Source organism: Tursiops truncatus, chromosome 14 (assembly GCF_011762595.2).
Source record: "Tursiops truncatus isolate mTurTru1 chromosome 14, mTurTru1.mat.Y, whole genome shotgun sequence".
NCBI lineage: Eukaryota > Metazoa > Chordata > Mammalia > Artiodactyla > Delphinidae > Tursiops > Tursiops truncatus.
The window spans coordinates 26641783-26665387 of record NC_047047.1 but is presented as its reverse complement, the minus strand read 5'-3'; the positions used below and the strand labels follow the sequence as shown (position 1 = coordinate 26665387).

At 38.9% G+C, this 23605-nt stretch overlaps 1 protein-coding gene across 4 annotated transcripts in view; it reads right to left on the bottom strand.

Moving 5' to 3' along the window:
• LOC101335814 (RNA/RNP complex-1-interacting phosphatase-like) overlaps nt 1–21580 on the bottom strand; it is a 51473-nt gene extending 29893 nt beyond the window's left edge. Inside the window, exons 1-4 of one of the 4 annotated variants that reach the window (XM_073791249.1) lie at nt 21366–21580; nt 14776–15371; nt 13030–13129; nt 2047–2169 (exon numbers count right to left, since the gene is read on the bottom strand). The gene's annotated coding sequence lies outside the window, so the exon portion shown is untranslated. The remainder of the gene's footprint in view (nt 1–2046; nt 2170–13029; nt 13130–14775; nt 15372–21365) is intronic. The other 3 variants (XM_073791248.1, XM_073791250.1, XM_033838232.2) reach the window with 3 other exon arrangements.
• Nucleotides 21581–23605: the final 2025 nt, after the last annotated feature.

Below are 23605 nucleotides of genomic sequence, written 5' to 3'. Positions count from 1 at the left end.
AGGTTTGTGCAGTAAACTGCTGAAGCCTAGAAAAGGTTTAATGCATGCTGTATAAGTGTCCCGTGCTTGCTGGGAGACTAATAAACTTGGAGGCTTAACACAAGAGAAATTTACTATCTCACAGTTGTAGAGGCCAGAAGTGCGATATCAAGGTGTCAGCAAGGCTGCTCTCCCTACAGATGCTCTAGGGGAGATTCTATCCCTTGCCTCTTTCAGGTTCTGGTGGTTGCCATCTTCCTTGGCTTGAAGCCACATCACTCAGTTTTTGTCTCTGTCTTCACATCACCCCCTTTCTGTGTCTGTATCTTCTCTTTTGTCTGTCTCAAATGTCCCTCTGCCCTTCTTGTATAATAAGGACAACTGTCATTCTATTTAGACCCATCCAGATAATATAGGATGGAAATCCCATCTCAAGATCCTTAACGACATTTGCAAAACTGTTTTTTTTCAAATGAGGTAACAGTCAAGGATTAGGACATGGATATATCCTTTTGGGGGCCACCCATCCAACCAGCCATAAGATACTTTGATTTTGGCTGATGGCTGCAGCTTATGGTGTGGGAGAGTGGCTGTTTCTTTCGAGTCACTTAAGTAAAGGTCTGACATAAAGAAAAGGGGCGTTAGGGAGTTGCAGGTGACTGAGCAATACCTGGAGCGGAATGAATAAGGCACCTGGAGGGTCTTTAGTATACAGAGATCTTTACCTGGCACTTGACTTGAGAGTGTGCAGGAGTTTACAGGGCAGGAAAGTCTCAGGCAGCCGTCCACCTTGCCTTACTCTTCAGGTACAGTTTTTCTCAAGCAGGCTTGACTGAGACAAAGACTCAGTTGTAAGGAAAACATGTCTTGTAGAACTTGTCAGCATTGACACATATGGTCTACCATAGGCTGAAGTGACTCCCTTTACATGTGGACCCAAGCTGACACTGGATTTGTCAATTATGCTGGAGAAAGAAATGTTCTCTTAAAGGCAGCCGCCTTTGGTCTATGCAGTTCCATAGCAGGAGGCAGTGAAAATGGCCATGGCGGCATAGGACTGTCAAATCTACGCATCAGAACTGGAGGTGTAATGTCACTTGACATAATCCGTAATCAGTTCAGTACTGCAGTGTGAACCACAAGGTCATCAAAGAGGAAGGATAACTCAAGAGTCCATGTGTGACAGATGCTCAGGGCTGTGCACTGCACGTGGCAAATTCATAGTGACAACTCAACGTCAGGCTTCAAAGATTCCTCCTGGTTCGAAGTTCGCAAGTCAGAAATTTCAGTTAAATGGCATAGACTAATGGACATCCTAGTGAGGTTAAAATGAAAGAGACTTTATCTTTCTCTCAAATGCCATTGAGTTTCTGCTTTGTTCTTTGGTCAAATTCTGTACTGGATTCTGGGAACAAACATGTGCCTAGTTTCTGTCTTCTTGGAGTGGGGCATTGGCTTGCTTTTGAGATTGTTTTTAAATTTTGGGGATAGTGCTGTAAAATCAAATTGTATCTTAGTAACTCCTTAGACTCTTTAAAAGCATGGTTCATGAGAAACTTGATAAACTGATAAAACAGCCAAGGCCCTGAGAGACCCACACCCGTGTCAGTGACAGAAGTCCAAGCTACAGATACTGAAGGAGCCCTCAGTCCTATTCAGGCAATGAAAGCCCTGTCACTGAGAATGAACCAAATGTACATCTGGGAGGATGGTTTATGGACATTTAGGACTTTGGATTTTTAACCTACAGTAACAAGGAAACTTGATTTCAAAATTGGGCTTTAATACTTTGGGACCTTAACTCATAAGAGCGTTTAATGTGTGCCCTTTTAATTTCTCTGTGAAGAATTTGATACTGGCAGAGGTGTACTTTCAAATTTGCAACATTTCTATGATTTCTGAATTGTATTACTGGATGCTTTTATGTATTTAATCTTAGTTTGTCACTTAACCTCATCAACTTTCTATGGTTAGCTGTGCTGTGGATGGCTGGTAGAACAAACAGTTGTTTCTGATCATTGGATATGAGTAGCCATGGAGTTAATTTAAATTAAAGCAATTTCTCACCCATATCAGAGACTTCTGGGATGAAACTCTAAGTCGTCCACCAGCAGTTCCCAGAAGCCACTCAAACAAGTAGCCCCATAAAAGTGCGAGCAGGACTGTCCCGATAAAGGTCTTTTCTTTGTCCTGAAGGGAGAGCCATATTCCGTTAATTACAGGCTTAACGGCATAGTTGAGTGGGTTGAGATTGAAAAAAACAGGGAAACATTAGTGAAACAGGGAAGCATTAGTGACAATTTCCCTTCTCGTTCCTAATGGTACCAGCATGTGAAGGGAATTTGAGTAGTATAACTTTTAACCTCCCTGCTCTTATACTCACTGACACTGGCTAGGTGAGGTGACCTACTTGACTGGCAAAGTTGGGAAGAATAACTGGCCATGCTTTGCTAAGCTCTTCTTTCCTTCATCTTGGGAGTGAGTCTGGTGATAGAGAGACAAAAGTTCTCTGCTCCATTGTGGACATGCCCCTTTCACATGGGTTTGCCTGGAACCAACTTGCTGCAACAAAGTGTTGGTAAGTCTGGATAATTCTAGAATTCACTTGACAGACTCACTTGGCTGTCTCATGAAACCCCATTTTCCAACATGGGCTCTAAAAGTAAAAAGTGACATAATGTGTGGGCTCCAGTGCAAAATGAAAATATAGTGCCTCTTGTTCAAACTGCAAAGAAAAAGTGTTGTTGAAAGTATTTGCACTGGGGTGCATAGTGTCCTCCCCAAATTCATGTTCACCTGGAACCTGTGAATGTGCCCAAGTAAATTCTTTTTTCAGATAGAATCGAGATAAGATGACATCATACTAGATTAGGGTGAGCCCTAAATGGGATCTATGGGTTGTTCTCTCTTCTGTTTTTCATATATGTCATCTTTTTCAGCAGAAGTGTTTGGCTAACATTGGGAAGTAACACGAGTAAGAAAGGATATGATAAGATTCCTTGGATATTCTTGTTTTTTAAAAAACAACTGCTTTCTTTCTGTGTTAGAAGTAAGTTCAGATTCAAATGGAAAGCATGGCCTCCCAGAGCTGTTAACACCTTCACTTAGTCTTGGATATGAGCAGTAGCACAGAATTCTGGTGAACTCAGTAGGACTCCAAATGGGTACCAAATAAGCATGTCATGGAAAGCACACCATAAGCAGGATGAAAACTAGATGTGAATGGGGCAGCAGGAATGGTGGAGACACACATATTGCACATGTCTCCTCTGCTCATGTGTTTATTTTATTGTCCTATAAATTTTACTTACAGAACGTAAGTTCAAAGATAAAATCATTAAGAATTTCAAGACAGCAATAGCACCAATGAAACCAATAAGCGTGGGGCCCTTCTGAGCATGGTTCATGCGGGACTTGATCGACTGGTAAAAGAGCCAAGGCCCTGAGATACCCACACCATGTCAGTGACAGAAGTCCAAGCTACAGATATTGAAGCAGCCCTCACTGCCACTCAGGCACAGAAAGGCCTGTCACTGAAAATGAACCAAAATGTAAATTTAGGAGGATAATTTATGGACTTTTAGGACTTTGGATTTATAACCCACAATAACAAGAAAACTTCATTTCAAAAGAGAGTGTGAGGTCTTCATGTTTGCTTTGGTTGTTGAGGGTCCTTTGTGGTTACATAACAATTTTGGAGTCGTTTCTTCTATTTCTGCAAAAATAGGGTATTTTGATAGACATTGCATTAAATCTGTAGGTAGCTTTGTGTAATATGGACATTTTAACAATAGTTCATGAGCATGGGATGTCTTCCCATTTATTTATGTTTTCCTTAGTTTCTTTCAATAATGCTGTAGTTTTCAGTGTACAAGTCTTTCATGTCTTTGGTTAAGCTTATTCCTAAGTATTTTATTCTTTTTGATGCTATTGTAAATGGAACTGTTCTCCTAATTTCTTTTCCGGATTGTTCATTGTTAATGTGCAGAAATGCAAGTGATGCGTATATGTTGATTTCATATTCTGCAAACAAATTTTGCTAAGTTTTATTAGTTCTAATAAATTTTTTGTGAAATACTTAGCATTTTCTACATCTTTTTCAATAGTTTCCCTTTCAGCCTAAGTGTATCCTTAAATCTAGGGGACATTTTGACCTCCATCTTAGGCTTTCATCTTAATTCTCAACTTCTTCAGAGTCTTAGCTGGTTAGTGTTCTCCTTATTGTTTGCCACTTTGGAGAATCCAACAAAATGTTCTACTCAAGGGGAGACCTCTTTTCTCTTCCACCTCTGAACCTGATATCACTTATTACTTACTTCATTCTCTTAGAACTTAGCATTCGAAATTTAAATGGTGATCTTTCTTAAAGGAGCTCAATACGCTCACCGAATTCAAGACCTCTGGTGAGTTGTGTTAAGTGTGTAGGAATCATATTAACTTCTTGGCTGTTACCCCCCTGGAAACATTTCTAAAGTGGCGTTTGAGCTTGATATTCAGGTTTATTGGACACCGCATTGAAGAGTTTAACAGAATAAGAGTAAGCTGGTCTTTCCTAAAGCAGACTTTATCCAAGGGTGACCTTGTAGCCACCTGCATCAGGCTCATCCTCGTTGAGTCACTGAGTGTCCTCAACTCCCCTAAACTGTAAACTCCTTATAGACAAGAATTATGTTTTATAGCTCTTGTTCCCCTTCCCTATACCTAAACATGCCTGGAATAGAAGGTGCCTCTACGAACAGGTGTTGCTTTATTTTAAACTACAGTTAGTACATGTATATGTTCATTTCCCTCTGGGAAAGGAGGCTACATTCCACAGGATTCAAATATCAAGCCTTTAAACTTTCTTGAACCCACAGATATATAAATAGTTGCATAACTATCCTCCCTCTATACAACTCTAAGATGATCATATCAAAGTATGGTCATTAATTGTTTTGTTTTGTTTTGTTTTCAGTACGCGGGCCTCTCACTGTTGTGGCCTCTCCCGTTGCGAAGCACAGGCTCCGGACGCTCAGGCTCAGCGGCCATGGCTCGCGGGCCCAGCAGCTCCGCGGCATGTGGGATCTTCCCGGACCGGGGCACGAACCCGCGTCCCTGCATCGGCAGGCGGACTCTCAACCACTGCACCACGAGGGAAGCCCCCATTCATTGTTTTTAATTGCAAACAGATAATAAGCAAAGTGAAAGGAACTTCTTCCACCAAAGTAAAGGCCAAAGTTCAAAAAGTAAAATTAATATGGGGTTTGTTACTATCCTAAATAGAAAAGAACAATGACAAGAAATATCACAGTGTTGGTTGCTATTATCATCTTTTCATTTTCCATTACAGTTGTTTATATTATCTTCATGGGATATCACTGAAGTTATCAAGGTTTCTTAAAAGTCAAATTAAAAAACAAAATCCCTTGAAATGCCAAAACAAAGGAAAATTAGTCAGAACATGAAAAAATGTTTTAGACAATTTGACAACATATATTCTTTGCTCATATCTCTTTTTGAGAGAAGTTCCATCTTATTCACACCCACATGTACTAGACTGAATAAAATACAACCCCATCACTCAATGGTGATAAAAAAAGGAAAGACAAGCTGGTTCCAGAAACTTCCTCTATTTATTCCTAGTATCTGGTTGCATCTGGCAAAAAAGAGCATTTTGAAATATTCTATAAATTTTTGTATTTTATTTTATAATTTGCTTATCTCAATGTAAATATTAAAAACGCATGAGAAATATTTTAACGTTTGGCATTTGACTATTCCTGTCTATTTCCTTAATGTTTCCTTTGTGTCCTATGATGATCTTTTGGGATAGACAGCACACACCTCTCTCATACTCCCCAGACTCTACAGCCCCATACACGTGCAAAATAGCTTGTGGGGATGCGTTAACATACTCTTGGTTGAGGCAGGAAGGCTGTGGAGTACATAGTTTTTACACCTGAACATTTTAAGTGTTTTTGGAAAGTAACCCTAGTTTGAGTGCAAGTTCCATCGATTTATCAAATGCATCTCTGGTATACATAGGTATGTCCAGTAAAATGGTAAGGCTATATTACTGGGAGACTATTTACATGAGCAAGTGGAAAGACATCCGTGAAAGAATATATTATAACCAAGAGTCACATATAATACGTCAATCTAATAGAATGTAGATCCCAGAAACGTATCCACACATATAAGAACAATTGATTATTCAACAGAGCTGCAAAGCGAATTTCGAGGAGAAAGGATAGTCTTCTTGACCAATGGTGCCGGAAGCATATAGCACACGGATACTGTGCATGGATAGCCATATGCAAAAGTATGACCTTTGATCCTTACTTCACACCATATAAAGAATTAACTAAATGTAGATCAAAACATAAATCTCTAAAACGTGGACAAAATCCTTTTGACCTTGGGTTAAGCAAAGATTTCCTAGAGATGACACCAAAAACAAGATCCATAAAAGAAAAAAAGTGATAAATTGGGTTTCATCTTTGGAAGCCATTATTAATAAAAGAAAAGCCACAGGTTGGAAGAAAATATTTTAAAAAAAATTATATACCTGAAAAGACTTGTGTCTCCAACACGTATAGAACTCTCAAAACTCAGTAATTAGAAAAAAAATTTTTAATTAACAATATGGGTAAAAATATTTAAAAAGAGATCCTGCCAAGGAGGTGTACAGATGCAAATAAGCACATGAAGTTGCTCAATGTAATCAATTATTAGCTAAATGAAAATGAAAGCCCCAGGAGATACCACTACACACGTATTGAATGGCTAAAATTAGAAAAGTCCAACCACACCAAGTATTGGTGAGGCAGTGTAGGAACTGCAAGTCTTTTACACTGCTAGTGGGAAGGAAAACGGTACAGTCACTTCAGTCAACAGTTTGGCTGTTTCCTTATAAGTTGAACATACACCTACCGTATGATCCAGCCTTTCTGCACCTAGATATTTATGCAAGAAAAATGAAAGCGTATGTTCATACAAAGACTTGTACATGGATCATCACAGCATCTTTATTTTTAATAGACAGAATTGTAACAACCTCGAGCACCCATCAATAGGCAAATGAATAAACATACTGTGGTATACTCATACAGTGAAACACTACTCAGCAAAGCAAAGTGATTAACTATTGCTACCCACAAAAATATGAATTACTCTCAAAATAATTACATTGTGTGAAAGAAGCCAGATAAAAGAGTCCTCACTGTGTGAATCCATTTATGTAAATTTCTAGAGAAATGCAAACACATGTCTAACGATAGAAAGCATATCAGTGGTCACTTGGGGATGTGGAGGGGTGGAATGTGAGGGGAAAAAAAGGGGCTTTATGAATGAGGCATAAAAACACTTGCAAGTGATGGATATGTTCTTTCTTTTCATTGTGTTGGCAGGTCCATGGGTATATGCATATTTCAAAACTTAAATTGTGTTCTTTTTTTTTTAACATCTTTATTGGGGTATAATTGCTTTACAATGGTGTGTTAGTTTCTGCTTTATAACAAAGTGAATCAGTTATACATATACATATGTTCCCATATCTCTTCCCTCTTGCATCTCCCTCCCTCCCACCCTCCCTATACCACCCCTCCAGGCGGTCACAAAGCACCGAGCCGCTATCCCTGTGCCATACGGCTGCTTCCCACTAGTTATCTACCTTACGTTTGTTAGTGTATATATGTCCATGCCTCTCTCTCGCCCTGTCACAGCTCACCCTTCCCCCTCCCCATATTCTCAAGTCCGTTCCCCAGTAGGTCTGTGTCTTTATTCCTGTCTTACCCCTAGGTTCTTCAAGACATTTTTTTTTCTTAAATTCCATATATATGTGTTAGCATACGGTATTTGTCTTTCTCTTTCTGACTTACTTCACTCTGTATGACAGACTCTAGGTCTATCCACCTCATTACAGATAGCTCAATTTCATTTCTTTTTATGGCTGAGTAATATTCCATTGTATATATGTGCCACATCTTCTTTATCCACTCATCCGACGATGGGCACTTAGGTTGTTTCCATCTCCAGGCTATTGTAAATAGAGCTGCACTGAACATTTTGGTACATGAATCTTTTTGAATGTTGGTTTTCTCAGATAATTTTGGTTTCACAGATTCAGAAACAGGTTGGTTTTCTAAGATAATTTTGGTTTCACAGATTCAGAAACAGGTTGATCAAGGTCACACAGCTGATAAGTAACCCAGCTAGAACTTGAAATCTGAGTTTAGAACTAACACTCTTTATTAATATATTTTGCTGCCTCTTAAAGGATAGTGCAATCCTAAAAGTGAATTCAGTTACAGGTATTAGGACCTTATTCAGGCAATATCTATGTGATAAAGTGAGGGAGAAAATCCATTCTCTTGGGGAATCAGACAGCAAGCACACATTGAAATCTCATTAGAAATTAGTTACAGCAAATAATACGTTTAAATGTTTCAGTATATCATCCTCCTCCACAAAAAGGACACTTCCACTTTCGCTTAATATCCTATCCTTAATTAGCAATGACAAGAGCCTCAATTATGGATTGCTTTCTATATGTGCCTAAAGCCATGCTTAGCGATTTATATAAAATATCTCATTTAATCCTCACAACCAGACTATTAAGTCTACGATTTCTTCCTGTGAATCAAGGGAACAGTATACAAAGCTCAAAGAACTCGAACAGGTACTAACCTACCTAGTTAAGGGAAGCAGAGCAATTCTGGCCCACAAACACCTTGGAAGCTAATCACCTCTGCCTTTCACATGGAAGCCACAGTTGTGAGATTATTCAGCAGTCACCCAGTGAGATGTAATGCATTTTATCTGATACGACTGTGGGAAATGTGCTATAAAAATAAACCCAGTGTGCCTTGCTTGTTGTGCCGAAGAAACCTCCCTGGACAGTGTGAGTGGATAAAATATTGAAGAAATATTGCTGCCCATGATTAGAGTTAGAGGGATGGAAAACAATGAAGCATATATTTGAGAAGGGGATAAACAGCCACAGACTTCCTGACTTTTGTCCAGAGAATGTGAGCAATTCAGCAAAGAGCTCCTAGCCTTCGTCTGTGTAAAACTATTGCTAGATGTTAACTTGCCAGGGCTGCAGGACCCAGCACCTCCTGCATGTATACCCTGTCAATGGAATGTGAGCAAAGGTAATGAATATCACTTCTGGGATGGAGTGATTAAGAGCAGAGCCTCTACACTCTTTTCTCCTCTGTCTTCCAACTACATTCCAAAGGCTTTGAGGCCCTAGGACATAGAGTCAGGACATAGAAGAAGCCTGGGCTCCTAATTCACTTCATGGAGAAAAGATCTCAGCAAATAAAAAATATCATGTTGGATTATGTCCTTAAAAGCACAAACTCTATTAGATAGATTTCCATCTTGGGCAGGTGAATACTCAAATACATAATAAGACTAAATAGAATATTTTTCTCCGGATATTCTGTTCATAAGACTATAATGATACTTGTCCAACTGTACAATAATTATGTGTTAACCTCTATGACTCCCCTCAAGACTGGGAGACCCTCCAAGGTAATGATAATGACTTTTTCACCTTTCCAGCTCAGCACCTAGATCAATACCAGGTATAGTATCCACAGTAACAAATATTTTGTGAATATATGAATGATGTGTAAATAGATGAATACAAGTATGAATAAATGAGTGGAGAGACTGGAGTGTACAGAAAATAAAACAATTATTTTCATAACAAGACCACACAAATTACTTTCCATTTGACTTTAGAATGCATTTTTGAACTTATATTTAAATGTGGGTGTGTCCAAATCAATTCAAAATCATTCAAATAATAGAATTAAGTCAAACCATGAGAGGTTAAAAAAAAGAAAAGAGAAAAGCTTGTCTCTTTTGTTCTTCATCCTCAATTTCTCTCCCTAAACCTTTCTGGCTTAGGCAAAGCACCAACCTAACTTGAATTGTCCTTTTTCATTCAAAGTGTGTTACCTTCCTGCTGAGTGTCTGAAGTAAAAGATAAAGAATAAATATGTTCTCAGCTCCTGTGAGGCTGCAGGTTTAGTCTAGGTAAAGAAAGGGTAAAATAGAGAAGTTTGCCATTTTTTATATTACTTTCAAAGTTCTTCAAGGCTGTTTTAAGTCACATACCTGAATCAGAGGGTACCAAGCAGTCTGCTTAGGTATACAGTTCTGAATCTAATGTTTGTAAGTGGGACATGAGATAATGATCCCCTCAACACTTGGGGCTGCCTGGTACAGCCTGGGTTACCCAGAACCCTGCAACTATTCACATTCAGCCACAAATAGCCTCTCTAGGGTCTCCCAGGAAGGTTACCTGAGAGAGAGAGAGTCAGACAAAAGGTCAAAAGTGGTATCGGATGGCAGACACAGTGAGAAACGCCACACCCATGGGTCCATCAAAGTTCTCTCGCCATTCAACCAGCGGGCATCAACTAGTGCAACAGCCAGCGGCGAGTATGCCAATGCTCATGGTGAACAAGAGATTGCTAGGATTGCTACAAGAACTAATGATCCAGAGCAAAGATACAGCAGGTCAGGGGCAGGAGTCCCAGGAGACCTTGTCAGCGTGGGTTTAGGTGGTTCCCCGCCCATCTCTATCTTCATGTAAAGATGATATGACCGCCTAGTGGATGTGAAGGCTCTACCACAGTCTGTGCCTTCTACCATCATTATTGGGACATACCTTACAAAAGCAACCACCAACTTGGAACGAAATCAGTCTCATACACATCATCAGATGATACTGCAATGAGTTTTTGTGTGCCAAAGAAAGAAGAAACTAGATTCTTTGAAAAACACTGGCTTAAAATTTTTGATCGTAAAAATGATTAAAATTTTGTCTAATGTGACGATCAAAAATAGAGAGATGTTATTAAAACACTGATTAGAATTACAGTCACAACTTCAAGAATAAGACCTGGTAAACAAAACAAAACAAAACGAAACACCAAAAAACACTTATGTTTGTGGAAGCAACTACAAGTTTCTCAGTAAAAATCCTGAAAAGCATTACCTGAAAATTATGTAAATTAAGTATTTGATATCTTTCCCAATACTTTATACTCTATTATGGCTTGTTATTTTAAATTTTTATTTATATTAGTTGTTTTACTTTATCATTGTTTAATATAAAGGCTATATAATTTTTACCAAGCTCCATTTAGATCCCCTCTAGTTTATTCTAGTATAGCATACAAGTATCATTTAATAAGTGTGCCATGAAGTGAAAACAGTAAGCAGTAGTACCTAACTATATAAGCAGCATATTAATATTCACAACTAGACAATGTGTTCTAGAGTCGAAGGGGGCAGAACCCAGAAGATACCCTTAGCCTACTGATTAGGTAAATATTCAATTTAAGATGATATATTCCCTAGACCACACAAAAAGTAGATACCAGTGTAATCATAAGATTTGAGGTCTGTAATTTTATCTAGCAATGTAGCCCTTAAGGCAGCAATCGCTGGTGTTTCATGAATTAATTGCCTACCGTGGAGCTTTCCAACATAGAATACAAATTAATCCCACACACCTTACTATTATAAAATTTACTTACATTTTTCATGACACATGCAGAATCTAAAGATTTATAAATATGGAGTAGATAATGCTTTCCATTTAAATTTGGCATCAAGCCATCGCTCTGAGCCCAAAATAACAATGCAGACAACGCTGGTTTAAAAAAAATCCCAGATTTACTTAATTTTGGCTGTTTGTTCCTTTGCCTAAGTGTTTGGTTTTTTCTTTTTTTTTTAATCTTACTCTCTAAAGCCAAGCCAAAGTTCTTTCTTCGAAGAATCAGATTTTTTGACTGATGGTGAAGCAGATGGATCACAAAATTAGGAGGTAGGACAACTGGATATTTCTGATTACAACTCTTTTACAGATTTCTTTGCTTGAGTATGGTTGTTTGCTTCTTATTTGAGCTAGAGTTTCCTCATCACTAGAATGAAGGTTTTCATTAAATATTTCTGAGTGTTCTTTTGAGCATCATGTGAATTTGTGATCCTGTCTAACTTGTTGCAGAAAAAATTTAAATGTATATAATCTTAGAAGTATTTATACTAGTTATAAATTCAAACAAAGTAGGGATTTTAAATGCTGAATTATCCTGATTTTATGCCATGCTGCCACTAATAAACAAACAGCAAGTTCCCTGATAGTGATTCTCTATTATGGGATATTGATATATTTTGGGATTTGGAGGTTGGATTGACCTTCCCGTTTACAAGACACAACTTTCTGATTTGCCACCTGCTATGTCTCCTATTCATCTTTTTGTAAGACTTTCTAAACATTAAGCAAAACCCTCATGGTACAGAATTTCCCACAAATGGCCCACATTTGAACAGTGGAATTCAACTGAGACTTGAAGATGGGCCACACGCAGCACACCCTGCTGACATGTTCCTCTACCCACGTCCCTCCTTTTCTCACTGCCTGGTAATTGAAGTGTATTTTTGTCAGTGGTGTCAAAGCCTGTCTCCTAGGCTGTCTTATTATTTTTAAATCCCCGACAAGTCCACCACAGTGATCCAGCTCCTTGCACTTTATAGGTGCTCAAGATCTATTAGCCAAGCCAACACGTCTCTCTCAGTTTCTCTAGACTTGCAGGTCCTTAACTGCGGACCCTAGGGTGACTGGGAGACACAGCAGCTGGCCTGGAAGAAACTGTGCATAAACCACAGATTTTTACTTATGCAGCTTTGTGCATTAATTCTGGATAAGCACATGATAGAATGTCATATGTGTGAATTTTATTTTTCAGGTGTAGTGATGGTGGGAAAGAGGCTGGCAATAGCTATTGTAGACCACACTGCATTACAAAAAATCTGATAAATCCAAGCAATTCAATTCAAAATGGTCAATTAAGGGGAAAAATGCAGTCATTTAACTTGATAATTCTACATGATACATTAAGTCTCTCACAGACTCCACCACAATGAAAGCGAAAAGAGTTGAACGAAGGTAGAGGAAGATTTTCTTTAAGGTCCACTACTTGATTTCTTTTAGCTCCTAAATATGTGGGAAGCAGTAAAGCATGGTGCTCAGGCCATTGTACTCACCTGATCTTGGAGTTGGGCAGTGTAATTTGTGCACTGGCTGAACAGATGGATAACTGATCATAGGCAAATTCTTAACTTTTCTCTTCCTCAATGTCTTCATCTGTAAAATGGGGATATTATTGGTACTTACTTCTTAAGAGCTTTGTGAGGATTAACTACACTAATCCATGGACAAGAGACATGTTGTCTACATAACAGGTGCCCAATAAGTTACAGTGATTGTGTTGTGTTGTTGATACTGCCCATGACAACAATGATGGCATGTGTCTATTTTTATCATTATAGTGTGATGACACGTCATATATGTTGTATCTCCTTGTTCTGAGATTAACATAGCCTCTTTTAGAAACCACCAAAAGGCTCAACAGTATTGGTGAGAAACATCTGTGAGCAACAAACATTCAGACACAAACATTCAATTAAGACGACCGCTTCCAGAAGCAGTCTCTGAAGCATGTCTGATCTAGAAGGGATGCCCCCATGCATTTCCTGCTGGGAGAGAATCTTCTATTGTTGCCAGTCAGGATCATTCCCTGTTGGTTTAAATTAACCTGAAAGATCCTCAGCAGTTTAGGTATGTTTAGCTCAACATCGCAGATTGTTTATACCTGTGATGCAGGCACGTCAAAAAAAACCACCACTGAGCCACTGGCTTAGGGTTTCCAGCTGAAGCTACAGCGGTTCTTTTCTGTAAGCACAGGAAATCAGCCAAGCTCAGTTTGCTTAAGACATTCAGGTAAACCATTTGCTTTGTCAGAGCGCTCTCCCAGGAACGACCAAGATATTCCAAATCATTTACTTCTTTCCCATTTGCCATTCTTTTCATGAGGTGGATTCCCCAATCGTAAACACAAAGCAAGTGTTTAATCAGAAGCAGCCAGAAGTGATTGGTGATAACTGGGATTTAATGGCTCAATCTCAAATCTAGTTTCAGTTGTGTTTCACCAGAGATTTTTCAGATTCTTGCTATGAGAGTTTGGCAGAAGACAATAAAAATCATGATTTCCTCACTTTTTTCTCATGTTTTGCTATGGCGCTAAATAATATGTTCAGTATTCCCCTGGAAATATATAAAGCACTTGACGTGGTGTGTTCATCACTTGCCTCTGAATAAAATGTCCAAATGACTGAGAATTAATGAAAATCATTACGGATAGGAGCAAAGGATGTGTACCAAGATGTTCACTAAAGCATTGTCTACAATTGTGAAAATGAAAACATATATTATAAACTGTATAACAATAGGCATGAAGTATTTACTACTACATGGACTACTATGAAACCATTAAAATAATGATGTAGAAACAAAAAAATGTGAAAAATGGGTTTTAAAATTAAACAATAACACACTAATATTAGATTATTTAGTTATTATTCTGGCTCCAACCAGAAGAAAAACAAACAGTAATTTGAGCATGGAAAGTGTAATGAAAAAACTATTAATTATGAAAGACGATTAGAGTAAGGAAGGAATGACCAGCGACAAGTAAAGAGAACGCCAAAACACACAGTTAGCAGAAATAAGGAGAGTCGCTAACCCTCCAGTTGAAAAGAAGACCTCCTCCTCCCTGCCCACAGGACTGAGGTCCAGACCCGGTTGAAAAGAGCATGACTGTGGCTCACTGGATGGTAAAGAAGCTGCTGTGGTGTCTCCTGGTGGAACTTTCTGGAAATATGCCCTCTGTAAGTTGCTGGAAATCCACATTCTAGGGTTCCAGTAAAACTATGCACGGGGAGATTTCTCACCTGAGGCGCTACTCCAAAACTGCTTGATAGAAGATGCTGACGGAAGCTGTCGTCCACTGCGCTCTCTACGCACTGCTGAAGCCGACTACCGGAGAAGTTGTGAGCCCCGGGAGCAGGGCTGAGGACGCCCTCGGAGCTGCAGGAGTGAGTGGGTGCTGAAGACGCCACCAAGAGCCTTCCCAGCAAGCCTCGGGGCATCACGAAGCAACACCTTCCTCAGGTGCCATCAATTAGGAAAGCCTAACATCACACGAGCTGGCCAAGGAAAAACTATTTAAAGGACCCATAGCACTTTTCACAGAGCAAGTAACAGAAGAGTGAATTTCGAGCTGAGAGGCGGTAACCAATGTTACCTCAAGAAAAATTAAATTAAAACGGAGGTTTTTTTTTGTTTTTTTTTTTTTTTGCGGTACACGAGCCTCTCACTGTTGTGGCCTCTCCCGTTGCGGAGCACAGGCTCCGGACGCGCAGGCTCAGCGGCCATGGCTCACGGGCCCAGGCACTCCGCGGCATGTGGGATCTTCCCGGACTGGGCACGAATCCGCGTCCCCTGCATCGGCAGGCAGACTCTCAACCACTGCGCCACCAGGGAAGCCCTAAAAAGAAGTTTTTATCACATAATCAGTGAAATGCAAATTCAGGCAATAAGATGCATTTTTGACTAAAAAACAAACTGACACAAAGAGTATATAATATTAAAACGTTAACAATGGCTCTCTTTGGGTGGGAAATTACCAGTGAATTTCTCATTTTTCTTGGAGCATTGCCATATTCCTACAATATAAATGTACATAGAGTTCCAATGCACAAAAATAAAATACAATTATCAACTCAGCTACCCAATAAACTTAATATTCACTCAATAACTTTTACTCTGTATTTAATTACAGCATAAAATGTAAGAACAAATGCAATATGGATGCTGCATATTAAAGGGACTCGATCAGTCTTACTCATTTTGTGGAATCAAGGAAAGGACCATTCAAGCGTTTGGATGAGTTTCTCTTCCATTCCACCTAAAACTCCCTCTTGCTGGAGGAATTCTGTCGATCAAATTCTAGTTATCCAAATCAACACATTTAATATATTTTACAGGAGTATTAGTGCTTTGTGTGTGGGGGGGGAGGGGTGGTGGGTATAGGTAAAATAAGTTTAGGAAATGATCAATGTACCAAAGGGGAACAGGTTTACATATTATTGTTTCTATCTGTACATACCACACGGGTTTGTACAGAACTGCAATAGTGTTTGGATCTAGCTAGAGCCTGGATATGATTCTGCTTTACCAACCCAACAAGGAACTTCTCTGCACATGACTGAATCAAGGTGAATGAACATGTTTGGGGGAAGTTTTAAAGGCTTACACAAAGAACTACAGCTTTGTCAAGTGATGTAATATAATTATTAAAGTTCTTTAAAAAAAATTTACTGTTGCCTTTCAGTCTACCTTCCTGTATTTTACTACACTCTACCTTATTTTAAATGTGATTTAAGGAAATGTTTTCCTCCATACTTTCTTAGTCTATCCCACCCTTTCTTCCTCTCTGCCTTATAAAAGAATAAATATATAATCGAGCCAAAAAAAACCCCCTCCAGCTTATTTGTACAAAAAAGCTTCAACTAGCAACCTAAGTGTCCATCGACGGATGAATGGATAAAGATGTGGCACATATATGCAATGGAATATTACTCAGCCATAAAAAGAAATGAAATTGCGTTATTTGTAGTGAGGTGGATGGACCTAGAGTCTGTCATACAGAGTGAAGTAAGTCAGAAAGAGAAAAACAAATACTGTATGCTAACACATACATATGGAATCTAAAAAAAAAAAAAAAAAGGCTCTGAAGAACCTAGGGGCAGGACAGGAATAAAGACGCAGATGTAGAGAATGGACTTGAGGACACGGGGAGGGGGAAGGGTAAGCTGGGACGTAGTGAGAGAGTGGCATGGACATATATACACTACCAAATGTAAAATAGATAGCTAGTGGGAAGCAGCTGCATAGCACAGGGAGATCAGCTCGGTGCTTTGTGACCACTTAGAGGGGTGGGATAGGGAGGGTCGGAGGGAGGAAGATGCAAGAGGGAGGAGATATGGGGATATATGTATGTGTATAGCTGATTCACTTTGTTATAAAGCAGAAACTAACACACCATTGTAAAACAATTATACTCCAATAAAGATGTTAAAAAAAAATAAGCTTTAAAAAAAGCTTCAACTACAAAGGGACATGTTACCGCCTGCTACCATCAATATAATACCTAACAATTTATCATTGACGCTGTAAGAAAGTTAGTGGTGTACCTAAAACCATCTTTTATTTTAAATATCCCTTGTTGTGCTAGTAATGATTTTCCTTTATTATCCCCAAGTCATATATTTAAACCTAAAGAGACAAACCCAATTTCATTTCTCTAAATTATTCTACTGTAACCACATGTACCCTAACTGTAGGAGATGCTTGAGCCATTTTCTACTTCAAATTCTGAAAGACTCGTGCTCACATAATCCCCACTGACACTTTTGCAAATGACCAAAAATTTCATCAAGGCCACTGGATCAGAACAATTAGTGGGTACATCAAGTAAAAAGCAATATAAAGGGTTAACACTAAGAATACCTTGAGGGAAAAGCCTAATTGTGTGCCTCTGTAGGTAAGACATCCATATTTCTTTTAAAATGCTTTTAGGGCAATACTACAGATGCATGTTAATATACCCTGCTTGATTTAAAAAAAAAACTTTAATGGTGGAACATATCAAATTCAAATCGCACAAGTTGCAGCGCTTGATTTTTCTTAAAAGGTCCATTTTTACTCCTTACTCTTCAATCTTGACATCACTTTTAGAATGCGTCCCCAACACCTGCCCCCTGATCCAGGCAGGCAGTGATATTTCCTTACGTCTATGTTTCTTTTATCACATTGCATCATAATCATTTACTTAATCAACTTTCTGCTTCACTACAATATGAGTTCTGTGAAGCCAGGATCCATGTGTTATTAAGTTTGAATCTCCAAAGTTTAGTGGATTTGCTGTTTCAACAAATATTTATTAAATGTCTACTCTTTCCCAGATGTGTGTGCCGGGTATAAATAAGGTGGCTTGTCAAAAAGAGAGATGCGGTTCTTGGGCTCATGGAATTTAGAGTTCAGTGAGGGAAACAGTAAATTAACAAGAAAACATTCTAACAAATGATTACAAATTCATACAAGTTCTATAGTATAAAAGAGAAAGACGTTGCAACACATATTAACCTGGGGGAATTTCTCGGGATAAACAGGACAAGGCCACCCTTGGAGGCCACTTGGAAGCCACTTGGAAGTATGTGAGGCTCAACATAAGGGAATAGAGTGTGTGAAGTTTCTGAGTCCAGGAGAACTCAGCAGGAATAAATGGAGGAGTGAAGAAATAAATGATTTGGAAATGAACACTGTGGCAACATGATGGAAAGTTGAAAGTTGAAAGTGTCTCTAAGAAAGTTGAAAGTGTCTCTAAGAAGCTTATAAACAGCAAGGAAATTGAGCCCGAGAATCCCCATCCTTTCCGTCCTGCAAGTCACTCAACCTATTTCTATTCTTTTTTCTTTTAACCAAGGCAGACATTGCTAATCAATCACGGCATTCTTCCCCCCCTAAGGCTGGACAGAGCTTAAATTTTTTTCTTAATTCAGTGCTTCTGCCAACCATTACCACTCATTCAAAATGGGCACTCAAGATGATACCCTTTTGCCCTTCCTGATGTAAGTGGTTAATACCATTTTTACCTAATTAATAAACATTTGATATTGGCTTGAGGGGGACAAGAGGTAGCAAACTGAGCTAATATATATAAAGCAGTGAAGGTTGTAAATGGATAAGCAGCCTGGCTCATTACAGGTGCTGAACTGATAGGAGTGATTATAATGATGCTGGGAAAATATGGGGCATCCAGTAATTGATGGGAGCTAGCATTTGAGGCTACTCCTGAGGGTGAGAGAAATTACCAAGTGGGAAGCACTGAGTCACTGAAGTCACTCTTTCATAACGCCATAGTTTTTAGCTAACATAACGTCATATGTTAGCTTGGGACAGCCAAGCTAATATTTTCTCAAAAATACAGAGAAAAGAATATCTTTACACTCAAGTAAAAAAAAAAAAAAAAAAAAGATCATCATCAGAAAGGATATATGCAGTTGGAAACTAGCATCTTGACCTAGTCCTAGTACATTTAGAAATGAAACCTCATCAGCTTTACTGACTTCACCACTTAGTCCGTGTACCAGAACTTCAGCAAGCCAGAGTTAGCCAGTCTAAAACATTCAGTTTTCCCCCACCTGCACTGAGTGAACCATGCATCTTAGGTATAAAATGATAGCATTTATAATTCAGTAAGAGCTAAACCCAGAAGTACTCTAACGTATTATTAAGGTTGAAAATTTCTTAGAAACCAAAGAAATACAGAGGTTTAGTTCTTATGATGATATTAATTGGAAATACGTTGCATCTACTACATGTTGAGAATCTCCTTGGATATGAATTGATGCACTGAGACCTAGCCATAGGATATAGCTACCCAATCCACTGCCTACTTATAAGTTCTTCTGAATAAGATTTTATTATATATTGTTTCACTTTAGAACTGCCTATGTTGGGCAGAGTAGTTTTCCTGAGTTATAGTAATAGTTACCACTTTGAGTGTCTGTTTTATGTCAGTGCCGTGCTAGGCCTTTTATATATATTATTTATAATGCATACAATAACCCAGTAAAGACTGACCTGATTTCTACCTCACAGACAAGGCAACTGCAGTTCAGAGAATTTAAGGAACTTGTTCAATTTACGTAACTAAATCAATGATAGGGATGGGATTTGGATGCAGTTCTGTCTCACTCCAGAGCTCATGTCATTTTCACTACCCTTTGTTTGCACGTTAGCTCTATCTCATTCCACAGCCACACACAGATTACGGGAAATTAGAGGACCACCCCAGACACCACATTTGTAAGGGCCTGCCTTTAGGAAGGGGGAAAGCGGGCTAGCTTGTGGGGGAGAGAGTTGTTCCCATCTGATGCTAGGGCTTGTATAGCCTCCATCAGCCCCGGAATCTCTCTGACAGCACCTGAGCAATGTATGTGATCAGTACTTTCCACCTTCCTTATGGTTACATATGCTGATTAATTTTTCCTGGTATAGATGCTCATTTTAACAAGTCACTCATTGTAAACAGGGCCAGGTGTAGGGCCCATTTCCCGCTCCACCCACTTTATTGAAGCCGAATGCTCCATCTATATCCTTCCCGAGTTGTATCTCACAGTTATAGACAATAGGCACTGTGAATCTTAAGCATGAATAGATTGACATAAAAGCATTCTCTCTTCACTAAAAGGAAAAAAAAAAAGTACACTTACTGGGTGATAATATGGCAGGAAGTCTGCTATATATCTTTATAAACAGGGTACCGAGGTATAATTATTCCACTTTAGCTCACAGATGCTTTCACTCGTTTCCTGATTTTCGTTTTGTTTTGTGCGGCTCATGACAGACCAATCCATTTCTGCAGAGATCAGGCCCTGCAGCTCAGGGCCGACTCTCATAGATACTCTGAATCAAGTACAGGGATGAGCAGCTGGGAAGATGGGGGAGGCGGTCAGGGAGGCAGGGAGACCTGAACAGATGAGTAACGGGGACCAGGAAGGAGGACAGAGGCTCCATACATGATTAAACATGAATATGGGCCCTCTTGCCAACCAGATGCATCATCTTTATGCAACTGGAATGACCCCTTTTCCCACACCTCCCTACGCTACACAGAATGCTTTGACTGATTTTTGTTGACAGCTCAGCATGTGCTATAACAGCAGTAGCACACCGAGTAGAACAGGTTGACAGTGTGGCAGATACCGCCATCCCTTTCCAATGTTTGTAGGCTTTCTGAGCAGGCCGTGGGCGTCCCGTGCACCTCACTCCTCTTCTAGCAGAGGCCAAGCGATGCAGACATTAACTATGCACCTAAATGAACCTCCTAATGAGACAGAGCAGGACCCTATGATCCTTTCCCCTAACCATGTCCTCTGCCTGCTTTTTGTCTGTGGAAAAACTTTAGCCCAAAATTAAGTTTAATCAGAGAAGTGAGAAAATGCAGAAGCAAAAAATAATAATAATTCATCAGTAAGCAAAGTTAAGGACCTTTAGTTCCTCCTCAATGGCTATAGATAATATTCTGAGCCATATCCTGTGAGCTGTGTGAAACCCCACTAGGTGAAGAAGTTAAGTACATGATGACCAGACTGTAGGCATGACATAAGCTGCCACAATTCACAATTCTGAGAACTGGCCTCAAAGAAATGAGAACGAACCGACCCTGGAACTGAAGACTAACTGTACTTAAAACAATCAAGATGACACTGGTCAGACCACCGATGACCAATTTCAAGATGACGGTCAGAGCTGACTGTGCTGTTTCTGCGTGTAGCCCCCCTCCCTCCGTCTATAAAAGTTCTTGTCCCCTCATTGGGTGGGTGCGGGGAGTTGGCCTTCGGACAGGCGTCCTCCCTCCCACACCCCCTGGTCGCCGGCACCCAAAACAAAGTAAACTTTCCTTTCCACCAACCTTGCCTCTTTACTTGCTTTTGAGCGGCGAGCAGCTAGACCCCACCTCCGGTTACACTAACAGGAAAGGCAAAGAGAAAAAATCATTTAAAAACATGATGTAGAGAACACAGATGTAGAGAACAAATGTATGGACACCAAGGGGGGAAAGTGGCGAGGGGAGGGTGGTGGTGGGATGAATTGGGAGATTGGGATTGACATATATACACTAATTTGTATAAAATGGATAACTAATGAGAACCTGCTGTATAAAATAATAAATTAAATTAAATTAAAAAAAAACATAAGTGGCATTTTATGCACCAGTTCAAATAAGGGGGAACCTAATCACTGTGAATGATAAACCAGTTTGTGAAAAACCCACTGCTTATTAGAACAGCACGCTCCATGTAAAAAGAAATTTTCTAATGGTAAATATAGCAGAAGGCTACAATTACAACCTTTCAATGACTGCAATCCACAGAAAAGCCATTTAGTGATAAATTGGAGAGCAATAGGAGATTATCACCTGTTTAAGCTTCCACTGATTCTATCAAGTTGTTTGCCTGGCAGTAGCTAGGCTATGATGGAAAAGCTGAGAAAAACTCATTTTCCCCCTATCTAAATATTATTAATTGCAAGCATTCATTTTGAAAGATTTGTGGCTCTTTGGGAGAAAAGGATCTGCTTGACAACTACTAATTATACTTAATAATAAATAATACTTATCATTTACATAATTATTTTCATATTTAAATCCTTTCACAGATTTTGTTTCCTCATATGGAATATCAGTGCAACTTGACTGCATATAATGTTATGATATTTCTGTGAAACCAGCCCCAAGTAGTAAGCTTTCATGAGAAAATTGGGGCCTTAATCTTATCTATATTAACAAGTGTTAACAAATCATTAGAATTTCCTTTTTCAGCACCTGAAGAGGCGGGCAGTATTGAACAACTATCTGAGGAACACTGAACTGACTTTTTGGCAAAACACCCAGTTAACGCCAAAATTGTCCAAAAATATTTAGAAGAGGCAGAGACATGAGGCAACAAGACCAATGAGAGACGTATTAAATTAAAAGAAATGCCTCTCTCTCTATCTGCCTACCTATCTATCAACAGGGTGAAAACAAAAGAGCAAAACAAATGAAATCAATATACTTAATATAGTTGTGAATGTAAAGGTCTGAATATAGATTTTTTAAAAATTGTCTGCATGAGTTGGATATTTGACCTAGTGAGTACATGTGTAGAAATTTATTCTAAGGATTTCACAGAAATCTAGGTACCATGGCATTAACTGGAATACTATTTGTAAAAAAGAAAAACTTGGAAATAATTTGTTTCCAACAATAGGGCATTGTTTAAATAAGTGATATCATATGTTGAAATATTAAATAATTTTTAAATTTTCTAAATGAGAAATATTAGATCATGTGGGAAATTGTCATGATAACATTAGGTGAAAAGGTACTAGAAATAAAAATTATATAAACAGTATATCTTATCCTTATTAAATAATGTATGTATAAAATATATGTAAATATACATGTTTATATAAATATATATGCACATATAAGTGGGAAAACGCAAAAATGGAAAAGATAATATTTATCTCAGAGTTCTGCAAGTGTATTTATATTTTTCCTTTACATTTTTCTGTATTTTATAATTTTTCTACCATAAAATATTAATTTAATTACTATTTATTTTGAACAACTCTATTTTTTAAAATTGTTTTTACATATAGAGTGGTCACGTGTTTGCTTAACAGAGTGCAAGTGAAAAATAAAGGCTGTTTTTGTGGTTCTCATGATGTCTAAAAGACTAAAACAAGTTCTGAGACCTCGAAGTCTACTTTGGCCACACAATTCCACATCTAGTCTGGGAGCTCATCATAAGACTATCAAGCAACTGGGTGAAAAAGATATATGCTGCAACACTATTTATAATAGGAGAAACAAGGAACCAACATTAAGGTCTACCGAAAGGGGATTTATGAAATGAATGGTGGTACAACCACTGCCTAGAGCTACAGCTATTAAAATGATCATGTTCCGGGAACACAAATTCACCCAGGAGGGGCTGTTCTTGCAGGCTGTTTGCATCAAACAGGAAACGCTGACGATGAAGCTCTCGTTGGAGAACACCTCCCAGGGCATCAGATGTACCTGCGCTTCAACTTCCCCCACATCCAGGTAAGGCTGCACACCAAGTATCACCAGACTGTCCACTTTTCAGGAGAAGCTGCAACATG